Source organism: Sycon ciliatum, chromosome 11 (assembly GCF_964019385.1).
Source record: "Sycon ciliatum chromosome 11, ocSycCili1.1, whole genome shotgun sequence".
NCBI classification, from domain to species: domain Eukaryota; kingdom Metazoa; phylum Porifera; class Calcarea; order Leucosolenida; family Sycettidae; genus Sycon; species Sycon ciliatum.
Window position 1 is genome coordinate 17,839,836 of NC_088653.1, and position 13,053 is coordinate 17,852,888.

Sequence of the window (13,053 nt, forward strand, 5' to 3'; positions counted from 1 at the left end):
ATACTGCGATGGGATCAGCGATACAAATTTTCAATTTCGAGTCGCATTCCGCGATGATATCGCCACAGCCGATCTCTCCAATCGTCCACCACGTCTAGAAGACGTCGACATGACCTAGACCAAGCTACATCTTCGCTACAAGCAGAGAAACTGAGCGAGAACACGATCGAAACAGCGACAATTGATGAAATGAAACTGCTAAGGGTCCTTAAGTCCTCGGGCGGACCCTTTTCTAACACTCTTCTGCGGGAGACCGCCTCGGTAATCTGTGATTCATTGCCAACCCTCTTCAACATTTGCATTCGGACAAGCTCCTTCCCTGGTCAATGGAAAACTGCTGTCATCACACCAGTCCCCAAACCAAAAAAACCATCGCACTCAGCTGAAGGTTATCATCCAATTTCTATCCTGCCCAGTATTGGGAAACTTTTTGACAAGCCGTTTAACCGACAACTCGTTCGTTTCCTGATGGACAATAATATCCTCAGCCAGACACAATTCTGTTTGTTCCTAAACGGTCCGCAATTGATCAACTCCTTGTATTAACACACAATATATACTCTGCATTGGACCGGCGTTGTACATACAACATGATATTCTTGGATTTCGCGAAAGCGTTTGACAGAGTTTCTCACCTCGACCTTATCACAAAACTCACCTTGTTTGCCAACACCTCGACCACCCGCTGGTTTGAGGACTACTTGATGGACAGACGCATTCAGGTTCGAGTTAGTGACTCACTGAGTGACCCCCGTCTTCTTTCTACTGGTGTCCCACAAGGCTCTCACTTGGGTCCAGCCTTATTCCTCCTATATATCAACACCCTGCCTTCGTTAGTGGAATCAGATCTGTATCTCTTTGCCGACGATACAGCATTAGGTAACACATCGTCATCCGAAGTACAAGAAGACCTGGACGCGTGTGGATCTTGGGCTCTCTCCGTGGGGGGAGATTACAATGCTGAGAAGTCAGCACATGTGGTTTTCTCCTCCTCAACGGACCCTCCTCCCTACACCTTCTCCCTTAATAACAGTAACATCCGGACACTCAACGAACACCGCCACATCGGAGTCATCTTGGCTCACAACATGTCCTGACAGCCACATTTCCTTCAAATGATAACGAAATTTCGCCAACGTATTGTTCTGCTGCGCCACATGACCTCTCGTTTACCGCCTGCCGCCATATTGGCGCTTTACTGCAAATATGTTCGGCCTGTGGCGGAATACGCTAGCCAGCTTTGGTTCTGTGGCGTACCTGCACGAGATACCGGATCACTGGACTGCCTTCAGGCAAAGGTCGCTAGACGATACCTGTACCGGAAAGGCTGCGCAGCTGAGTGGAGCACTTCCAAATGTGAGCTCTTTCGTGCAGCCAGTTTGGAATCCCTCAATTGGCGCAGACACATTGGAGCCCTCTGTCTGGTTTTTAACGTTATAAAGTTTCATCCACACCTTCTTCGTGCATGTCGCTTCTCTCTTAGCTCTAGTGCCCGTCGCCCATTCTATCTGTTATTTGCTTCTGCTCAGGGTCCATATCGAAGCCGCCATGTTTTCTCTCATTCCCTAGCTGTATGGAACAATTTGCCAAAGGACTTGCGTGAGATTGCACATGCTCATACATTCAAAAGAGACTTAAAGCGTCATTTTCTCTTAGTACTGTTACGACATTGCTGGGATCCCTGGATTTTAAACTGTGTTTTTTTCTTTCTTTTTCCCGTCACGTGTGCATGTGCTGCTGTTGTCCGGCGCACCGCTGCACGTACTTCTCTGACATCTGAGGCTTCATGTTGTTTTCTTTTTTCCCGTCGCGTGTGCATATTCTGCTACTGTTGTCCGGCGCACCCCTGCAAGTACTTCTCAGACATCCTAGGCTTCATGCTCTTGGTTGTTTGTTTTCTGACGTTTTCTGCTGGCTGAGCTCCTTGCTCTGTGTTTGGTCCGGAGACACCCCCTGATTTAGGTACCATTGCCTTTGGGTTATCCGTCTTAATAATAAAAGTGGTCTTTGTGAAGACCATGATTGAGATACGAGAGGTACCTGGTTCAAGTCCTGCCTGGGAGCGGTTTTTCCAGCCGTGCTGCTACCCGCAGTCAACTGGGAACTTGTGGCCAGGCACAAGGGGTACATGGATGCAGCTAATGGGGCCGTTCTCGGCACTTGTGCCAGTGGTTGTGAGACTTATCCACTCACCCCCACCGTTAGGCGCTGCATCTGCCGCCAGGATTTACCGGGTGTTAGCGGCCGTCGTGAGTTCCCTTCGGAAACGGACACGATAATTTACTTTACTTACTATGTGAAAAAAGATAAAAAAACAAAAACAAAAAAAACAAAAAAAAACATAGACATAGTGAGGTTGGTCAGGCGCTTACAGAAGACTTTGAGTTGGATGGTTACGGAGTCGTTGCTGAAAGCATTGCTGACTGAACACGTGTAGTTACCGGATGCTGCAGCGGTGACCAAATACATATGGAGCGAGTTTGGCTGTGGAGAGGCAATTGATGCAACCTGGACACCGTTATGAAACCAAGCTGTGTTCGTCGGCTCACCACCGCTGTGTCCGCAGTCTAATGTAACAGACATTCGCGTTTTCGCAACAACTGTAGATATGCCACGCACAATCTTCACAGGAGCTGTCAGTACACAGCACAAAGAGAACAGAAGAAGACAGCAGATTGTTACATAGGGCTGAATGGAATATACCGAACATTCGAATATTCGTTCGTTAAGCTTGAACAGAACAAAAATTCGTGAAGTGACGGATATTCGAACTGAAAAAAAGATCTACTATTTGGTGCTATGTGCCCTTCACTAGAGACTGATGACACGGACCAGCTGCAATTGTTTTGGAGGCACAGTGCCTGCACGTATGCACTGCCATCACTGTCCATCCGCATCCCCAGCAAGAACAATGTCATACCATAGTTTACTGTCCATCCGCATCCCCAGCAAGAACAATGTCATACCATAGTTTACTGTCCATCCGCATCCCCAGCAAGAACAATGTCATACCATACAGGGGCGTAGGAAGCAGTTTAATATTGGTGCGGCGAAATTGTGAGAGGGGGGGGGGGGTCCGGGATCCTCCCGCGGGATTTTAAAAAAAATTGGGCCTAAAAGGCCATATTTTAATGCTACAGAATAATATGAGAAATAAGAATATGCATGCTGATGATACACCACATTGTCGATGTAAAACATGGTACCTGTACAAGAGTCGACAAGCCATCAACAAGGTTGAAATGTAAAAATAAAAAAAATAAAAAATCGAAAATTATTGGTCCGGCGACCGCCGGGCCTGCCGGACCGGTTCCTACGCCCATGCCATAGCTTACTTTCAATCCGCATCCCCGGCAAGAACAATGTCATACCATAGTTTACTTATACTGCGGTGAAGTAAAAGTAAACTATCGTGCCCGTTCCCGAAGGGAACTCACGACAGTAGATAGGGACTATCACTCAATATAGGGCAAATAGATTGAAACCCCCGGGGTTGGCGACTAACAAGGATGGACTTGCTACAAGGTTAATCGCCAGGTAAGGAAGCTTTATGACGTTTACCGCTTCTCAGTTTCCAGCATACCTAGTTTCACGTGTTGAACAATATATATATATATAACAGGTACTACCTTCGGAACTTTAAACCATCTACAGCCATCACCTAATTAAGTAAGAGACAACCAGCTCCAGTGGTTGTCACCTTTCACCACTGCTGTCATTCACGCTTTGCACTGCCGCTAATTACACTTTGCTTTGTGAGTATATAAACCAATACTGATCCAGATTTCCAATTACTGTTTTCTGATGATCGCTTAGTGCGTGAAACTCTGAGTAAAAACACTTCCTCTGTCCTCCTATTGTTTGTTGAACAATATAGTCTAAAAACCGCTACTGCAGTTACTTTTCTTTTAGTGCTTTTCCAGTGTTCTATTAGCACCCCTGCTTCTCAATCTATTGATGTTCTTCCCCTCCTTTGACTTACAAATACCTCAGATTTGGAGTTTCTTTCCACTCCATGCATAATTTTATTTTCATTATTCTATTGGTTTGGTGAGACTCCCATGATAGCTATGCATTTACCCTCTGGAGAATCCGTAAATAAACAAACTGAAATCGAAACTGAAACCGAAACTGAAAGCCAAGCCCTTATCTACAGTAAGTCAACAAATATGCGGCGTATATTTATTTTCGGCTATTGTCGGCCTGGCCGTGTTGGCCGAATGTTTGTTTGCGGCCGAAATTTTGTTTCGTAAGGCTCACTATGACAGCGTATACAGGTGGCAGCAGTACCGACCGAAAATTTGATCAACAAGTGTGTCCCTACCGGGGGGGGGGGGGATCTCAACTAGGGGAGGGCATTTTCACTCCACTGGACCTGGGTGTGTGTGTGGTTGGGGGGGGGGGGGGAATTTCATTCCATTGGACCTGGGTGTGTGGGTGGGGGGGGGGGGAGAGATCTCAACTGGGGGAGGGTAATTTCACTCCACTGGACCTGGGTGTGTGTGTGTGGGCGGGGAGGGGTGGGGGCTAGGGGGATCTCTGCAGTTCTGGCCTATCAGAACTCTCATCGAGCACTCTCAGTGACCTGCGTTCAAGGATCATCCTACGCAGGTACATGTCTTCCTACAAGCTGCACAGAGTCACACATGACAATTACGCATGCCCAAGGGACTGAGGCCGAATGTCCTCAATCTTAATGTGCCCTCAACTCCTATTTGCGCCCATCATCATACAATATGTACGTCGTTTGGCTCATCCAGGAACAATGGGAGCAAACTGGAACTTAAACTGACCTTGCACTTCTACGCGAAAAGTTTGGGAACTAGCGCCGAGTTGACATGTGTAATTTCCAGTTAGGTTGGAGTTGATACTCGGAGGCCAGTATAATTTACAATGAATTTGGGAGAGCCTGGATGATGAATCATAAGCCACACTGGGGATTATGGTTATGTCATTAAAAAGGTGCCTCATGCGGACTCCATTGAAGAACCAAACCAATCCGCTAATGTTGTTGAACACGTTGGTCGCGCCGATCCGAGTGGAGGTGGTCGTTGGCACTTTAATATGACACAGAACATCCCTCATTTTCGCAGGTGCAGGTGCGTTCTCCATCACTTTGTACGGATTACTTTGAGTCGGATCATATGTGGAATCCTTGTTAGCCACGGGAAAGGCCTTTAGCGTCACGGTAAGTGGGGCTAGAAACAGGAAATGCACCATAACACAAGCATCAGGAAAACAGTGAGATATCCTCAGTTTCCACAAAGGCAGAAGAGAACAGAGACAGCCGGCTAGGTCATTGTCGTAACGCTGCGTTTCATGCACATAGCAAAGCTAAGGCAATCCTCAGACAACTGATCCTCAATTTCTGTGTGTAACCTAGATCGTATTGATGCTGGGTTGGTGCCAGTGCACCATCCATCCAAGTACAGCTACAAACAAGAGAGGTCACAGAACCAAATTCAGCCTTCCGCTCAATTGCCACCGGGCCAGCATACTCCCGTCAGGGGCGAATCCAGGAGGGGATGCAGGGACCCCATACTTTCCGAAATGTACTACTGGCAACCATATGCCTGTCCATGTACAAGTATCAGCTATTCAGTTTTGACTATACTGGAACGCCTCTGTAGAAATCGCTGAATCTGATGCTGGCCATCAAACCAAAACTCCACGCCACATATAAGCATGAACATCAGCCAACGAAAACCTCCCTTGAACCGTGCTGCTTCCGCAGACATGCTCAGCGTAGCGGAAAGGGAAAATCTCCCGAAACACAGAGACTACCCTACACTCATGCACAGGTCGGCAAGGTACTAGTAACCAAAACACTTACGGAAGACTTTGAGTTGGATGGTTGCGGAGTCGTTGCTGACAGCATTGCTGACTGTACATGTGTAGTGACCGGCCTGAGTCAAGCTGGCTGAGCTGATTTGATACTGGTTGTTTTTCGTCACAAATGATGCGACTCGACTGCCCTCATGAAACCAGGTGGTGCTCACCGGCTCGCCTCCCTTGAAGTTGCAGCCTAATGTGACTGCCGTTCCCTCTAGGGCAACTGTGTCCGGTGTGGTATCTACGATATGTGCGGGGGCTGCGGGTTCACAACACAAGGCACAGGAGATAAAAGATCAAGCTGTGGAGCAGCAGCAAGGGGGTTTACGCATAACGCATGGCCGCCACCTTCCTGAGGGGTAACGTGTCCCATACTTGGCAGGTAACGCCAGTTGTAGTACATTTGTAATAATTATGGTCATACACTGTTTTATCAAGAGTCCATAACCACAAGGGTGTGCAACTCTGTACATGGGGATCCGCGCGGCGGAATTCCAACATTCCAACATACTACTCCCTGGTGCCAAGGCCACATCCATGCACCGCGGAATGTAGAGTTTTGTCCTCTTTGCCTCAGCGGCATGACGTAATGTGGGAATTCCGCCGCGCAGTGGGCTTACAGCAGCCAGACCCCATTTGCACACTCTTGGTATTATGCATAACGTCAATGCAGCATAAGCCCCACTGTTTTGAAAGCGTGTAGCAGCCGCTATGCTTAGGGCCGGCAGGCACAGCCAGTGGGTGTCAGAGGGGTACCCAGTTCTTGCTTGTCAGCGGGATTCGTCTTCTCCACGCCACACTGCACCCCGCGGATGCCTGTGAAGTGTGAACAGATGGTCGGTGGGCTAGGGTTGGACGTGTACAACTACATCCGTGTGGCTGATGGTTTTTTGGCACGTACACCAGCGGCTGTGAGACAAAGTCCCACCCACCTACCACTCTTCACAGGATCTGCAGCTGAGACATTTAGCATGTGACTGGCACTGGTGCCACAACCCATCTCACAAGTGTCGAAAGTCTCATCGGTCGAAACCATTTACCTCTTGAGCCTGGCCGCAAGTTCCGAGTCGATTGTGGGTAACACCGTGGCTGAAAGATCCGCTTCCAGGCAGGACTTGAGCATGTACCTCTCGTACCTCAATCATGGTCTTAGCCCATACCACTTTGTATACCTGCCTGAGACTAATCCCCCCCCCCCCCCCCCCGCTCCCAACGCTAAGCACTGTATCTGCGGCCGGATCGCAAGGTCTGACTGCACTGTAAAGTACCGTGAGATCGCCCCACCATTCATCCTCGCTCTGGTCGTCTTGTGCAGGTGGTGTCCTGTCTGAGGGTCATACGAATCGGCAGATTCTCAGTCAAAGAACTTTGGGAACATACTACAAGGGACAACTGAAAACTTCTGTTTATAGAGAAGTAATGTCCAATGTAAACGGCATATGTACATACTATGTACTATTACAATAGTATTCCTTTCTTCCTATAAACACAGCTAAAAACAGTTTAGGTATGCTATGTCGTGATAAATCTATTATTGCCCTCATAATCGGTCAATAAATATATTGACCTCTTTAATCTTGCAATAATATATACATATTTAAATAGAGAGGTATTCGAACAAATTTATATACACATAACAACAAGGTTGAACAACAAGGTTGAACAACAAGGTTGTCAATTTCATAATACTAAAAGCTTTTCACTCATTTTCATCACTAGTTACATGGTAAGACTATTCTTGCTGATTCTCTACCCCCAGTATAAATTCTGGCTTCGTTTTCATTCTTACTCATTCCCATGTAACTACTGATGAAACTGGGTGGAAAGCTTTTGGTATTATCAAATTGACAACTGCTATATATATATATATATATATATCCACTGCTCCATACATTCTTATGGTAGTGTAGTGTGAACTTGAGGCGCGTAAGAATATTCTTGCTGATTCTCTACCCCCAGTATAAATTCTGGCTTCGTTTTCATTCTTACTCATTCCCATGTAACTACTGATGAAACTGGGTGGAAAGCTTTTGGTATTATGAAATTGACAACTACTATTATAGATATAGTAACTCCTGTATCTCCTCAGACTTCACTGGCTCTGCTGTCGTACAGGCATCCAGCACCCAACACCTGAATCCTGACACCACCAAAGAGGCTTGTGCCGCCATTGCACCTAAGTGTAACTCGTCGGACTTAATTGGCTCTGCTGTGGTCCAGGCATCCAACAGATAGCGCCTTGGCAAATTGGCTCTGCTGTAGTACAGGCATCCAACAGATAGCGCCTTGGCAAATTGGCTCTGCTGTAGTACAGGCATCCAACAGCTAGCGCCTTGGCAAATTGCACTCACTGCCCCACTATACTGCAGTCATCTAGCACTCAGCTTCACACAATTCTCAGCCGGCAAGTTAGCCCATTGATTTCAAATCAGGGTCCCGCTAAGCCTTACACTTGTTTCCGCCTGCATCCACCTTAAATTCCCATTATGCTTTGACCAGTCTGCATTGAATATTGTTTGCCTGATGATTGCACACAGTGCATGAAACTCAGAGTAGCAAAACATTACGAGTGATCCATTGTTCAAAACATGTCTTCGAGTGAAATTTTTCAAATTTTGTTTTCCTCCAGAAAACAGTTCTTGGAACCTTCCTTGACCTCTTGAAGGTGATACAGGGCAGAAAAATAGTCTACAAGTGCCCCAAACACCGCTTTCAAAATATGTACTTTGAATTAGAAAATGACAGTTTTCGCACAGTCTGACACAAAGAGACAAACTATTACTTAGTGGCTTTTGTGGCGGAGCACAATACAACGGAACTAAAGATGTTGACACCGACTTGAGCATGTTAACGACATCAGTTCAAAGGCATAGCCCAAGTTCTTCCTGGAAAGCAACACGATGCTCTGGGCGGCGTTGCACTTGCATACTCTTTCTATTCTGGCAGTGACACTTTCGATCGTCACCTGCATTTCCGAGACTGCGTCAGACGACTTATGAGAGCTGAACGCAAGTAACGTCGTAAGGCAGCCGGTTCGCCGCCTAATGATTATGTACTAGCCCACAACTTGTCTCTCTTCGCTACTGGAGATGACGGGGACGATTCAGCTTCGTTGTCGACATCAACATCACTGAGATCCCAACAAATTGTCAGCCTCGCTCTGCAGACCCGCCGCTACGGACTTGCAGACACCTGAACAAACCTGGGCCATGCACAGCGATCGTCTGGCCCTGCGAGCTGCTCCAGTATCACTAGATGCGGACATTGTCAGTCTTTGCTCGCCAGCTACTTGAACTAGACCGCCAAACAAGTGTTTGAACAAAATTTTAGAAGATGATCGCCACATCATGGATCATTTGAATGAAGTGCAGAGTGAACGCGCTCCAAAAAAACATTTTTTTTAATTTCGTCATTTCCCAACTTTTTTTACGAAACCCCAAAGACATGTTTTAGCTGATCGTGAGTTTGTGTGCGTAGGACCAGGAGATCACTGGCCAATGATTCCCATTTGTTTGCCTAGCTACAAAAACAGCAGCACAGGCAGGCAGGTAGTTATGTTCAGGAAGGGGGGCAGACAGGTTAACGGAGAGACATCTGGACAGTATCTAGGTCAGCAAACATTGACACGTACACAGAATATCCATCGAGAACGTCCGGTTGTCACTTCCTTCGGAGTTGCTCATCAAGATTTTGTAGACTCCCCTGTCCCGGGGCAGCAAATTCGTCAGTGTCAACGACAAGCCGCTACTGGACAATTGCATCCTGTGAGAGCTTGTGTTGATAAGAGATCCGTTGTGCGTCCATGTGATGACAGGCATTGGATAGGGTGTGTGTTTCAGGGTGACATAGAAGGTGGCATTTTCACCTAGCAGTCTGGTGGTGTTTACGGCTGAGAACGTGTCCACGATTGGTGGCACTGGGGAAGGATGAAAAACAAAGTGGAAATAGAATAATAATAAGATCGTATCCACAACGGGTGGTGCTGGGGAGGAATGACAATACGCCGGAAACAGAATGATCTCAGTGCCACCCTCAAACCTTAGGGGTCGTCGCAAAAGTTTTTTTGTCGTCCCAGAAACGACCATGATTCGCTTGGGGGGGGGGGGGGGGAGCCAAAATCGCAAATTGACCGACCCTGTACATATGACATGTACATGCATGCGATTTTCGTCGTCCAGCATAGCAGGCTGTGTTCGTTTCAGAAGGAGGGGAGGGGGTTGTTTCAAATCTTTTTTCCCACTGATAGCCATTAGCCAATACGAGATTATAGTGTAAGAAAGGAGAAAGAGTGAGGAAGAATTGGGTGGGCAGAGCCTAGGGATTAAAGGGGAAGTTAAGGCTAAAATCAAAATTTCACCAGTTGTAGTCTTCGGGGTGCTGAGTCGAATGGTCGTGGTCCGAGGAAGCTGACACGCTCCCTTCCTAGTTGAATCCCAATCGAACTCGCGCACTTCCACCGAAACTGGGTGACTGCGCCCCACTAGATGGGGATTTGTATGCAAAAGTTTCACTAAAAGCGCCATTTCGTTCTTATAAAAGCACGGATGACCGCGATTTGCCCATATGTTGTAGTCTTTTGAACGCTGAGTCGACTGGTTTCGGTCTGAAAAGGCTGCGGTGCAGCGTTCCTCTTTTATTCCCAATCGAACATGGTTGAACAAACAGTCACGTGCTCCTGCGTACACCAGTCACCTGGTCACCGTGCCTGCAGGGTACAACTTACTAGCCTGTTTGACCTTTTTTTGGTGCAGTCCTTGGTGTGAAAGTTGTCGCCTGCTGGCGTGGTGACCACGTGATTTGGGCACCCAGGAGCACGTGACCGCTTGTTCAACCATGTTCGATTGGGAATAAAGGAGGAACGCTGCAAAAAGGAAAAATTATATGAAGACAATTTCATGGAGTCAGAAATAGAAAGACAATAATTTTATGGAGTCAAAACATAGAAAGACAATTTCATGGAGTCAGGAACACGTGGTAGATTTTATAGACATGCATGCTCTGAAGCAAGTGCGTGCAGTCAACAGAAGTGACAAGTGACAGAGCAGGATGCGCTGTGTGTACTTGAGTGGGGTGTGCTTTGCCTGCACGAGAGTATTCTATGCTCCACACCTGTCAATATGAGTACATGGAAGTAGAATCATGCACATGTGTGCACACAATCCGGTATGCCACGAATGCATGGGACCTGATTCCAAAGACCACCTTGTTTTAACGACCGCGTTTGCTTGCACCATGGGGTGGTCCCTTAAACCAGTTTGTACTGTGCTGTACTTTCCGGAGTATAAGCCGGAAATTGAACTCTCAAAATTCACCCAAAAACAGGGAGGTGTGGCTTATACTCCGATGATCAAATCAACGGTGAAAAATAAGATAGATGTCTATATTTTGTGGCAAAAAATGGGGTGGGTGCGGGGGGGGACGGTATATACTCCAGTGTGGCATTATAGAAACGTACGTTGCGACTCAGAGTTTGAGCTATGCGCAAACAGGGTGAGATAAATGTCAACTGAAAATGGAGCTCCTGGCACTTTTGTGGCAAAAAATGGGGTGGGTGCGGGGGGGGGGGGGGGACGGTATATACTCCAGTGTGGCATTATAGAAACGTACGTTGCGACTCAGAGTTTGAGCTATGCGCAAACAGGGTGAGATAAATGTCAACTGAAAATGGAGCTCCTGGCACCCGGGGTGCATGTCCAACTTCTGTGCAGCACTCGTCTCTTTCTCCCCCTAGTAAGGCTTTGGTTACACTATTTCATGTTTGACGCTGCGCGCAGCATGAACTCAAGGCACTTGACGCTGTCCGGGAGTCATGTTGCCTTTGTGCTTTTGCTGTTGTGGCCTGACGCACTTTCCAATGATCCCCCAATAGTACCCCAATGATCACCCAATAATACCCCGATGATCCCCCAATGATCCCCCTATGATCTCCCAATGATCCCCGTCTGATCCCCGTCTGATCCCGCATCTGATCCCCCGTCTGATCCCGCATCTTATCCCCCGTCTGATCCCCCGTCTGATCCCACGTCTGATCCCCCGTCTGATCCCACGTCTGATCCCCCGTCTGATCCCCCATCTGATCCCCCGTCTGATCCCCCGTCTGATCCCCCGTCTGATCCCCCGTCTGCTCCCGCATCTGATCCATTGCTCAGGACACAACACTCACCATAATTCAGGACGGTGACGGTCTGAGTGATCGGCGCAAAGCACAGCTGAGTTCTGGTCCGGTCGGCGGGCACGTTACACACGGCGGTGCTCGACACCGTACACGTGTACGTTCCCACTTTATAACCGGCGTTCGCCTGCAGGTCGACGGCTTTCCATGTCCTGCCGTAAACTCCTGATGGCGTTAGCTGGCTCGCTAGCGGAGAACCTCCAGGCCTTTGCCAGGTTACGGAAACATACTTGCCCTGCACGTAGCATGTTAACTCGAGATTCGTTTTCGTCTGAGTCCTGGTCACGTTGAGTAGCCGTGGGGCCTCTAAAAAAAAACAAAGAACAATAAAAACAAAGAGAAAAGGCGTCTCTGAGAGTGTTTTAAAGTGTGCCGCTTGCCTTCTGGCCTGCTTCCTGCTGAAGATGGCGGCAATAGTAACCGGAATGTTGAGAAATGCAACGTCCGACGGACTGACTGAGTGAAGTGACAGTGCGGCTGAGTGTGTTGGGCAGTGATGTCTAAGACCAATTGGTCAGAGCAAAAGGTTTCCAAATAGCTACATGCATTTCATATGCTGTCTGGTGAGTGTTTGACACGGAACTCTGAGTAACGGCGGAAAAAGACTTGGTTGCGTCATTACTGTGTGATCATTGTTTAAATATAACAGCAGCTGTAAGCATACTACTGTACATGTAATTTTCAGTATAACTTTAATTTCGGCGATTTCGGTAGAGAAAGCAGGCACCTAAATTTAAATTACACCTAAAAGGCAGTAGAGTACGCAATGTATGTGAAGGGAACGCTGGTCACCAAATTCTAAATTACGCCTGAAACCTGGCAGGTTTCTGGCACCGAAATTTTAATGCACCTAAAAAATTACATGTTTTACAGTTCTACTGTACATGGAACAGTGCCCTAAGTCTATCTTACACTGAATGTGTCCACCTCACATCTCATCACACCAAGAAACAATACACAATGGAATAGCTCGGAGTCACAATGCGGTTTCCTGCACTCCTTTCTCGCATGAACATGAGTGATCAGCCCCCCCCCCCCCACACACACAC

General features: G+C 47.5%; 1 long non-coding RNA gene across 1 annotated transcript in view; it reads right to left on the reverse strand.

Annotated features, from left to right (window-relative positions):
• LOC135827652 (uncharacterized) overlaps positions 1–12,165 on the reverse strand; it is a 38,760-nt gene extending 26,595 nt beyond the window's left edge. The window contains exon 1 of the long non-coding RNA XR_010555521.1: positions 11,996–12,165. This is a non-coding gene — a long non-coding RNA (uncharacterized LOC135827652). The remainder of the gene's footprint in view (positions 1–11,995) is intronic.
• Positions 12,166–13,053: the final 888 nt, after the last annotated feature.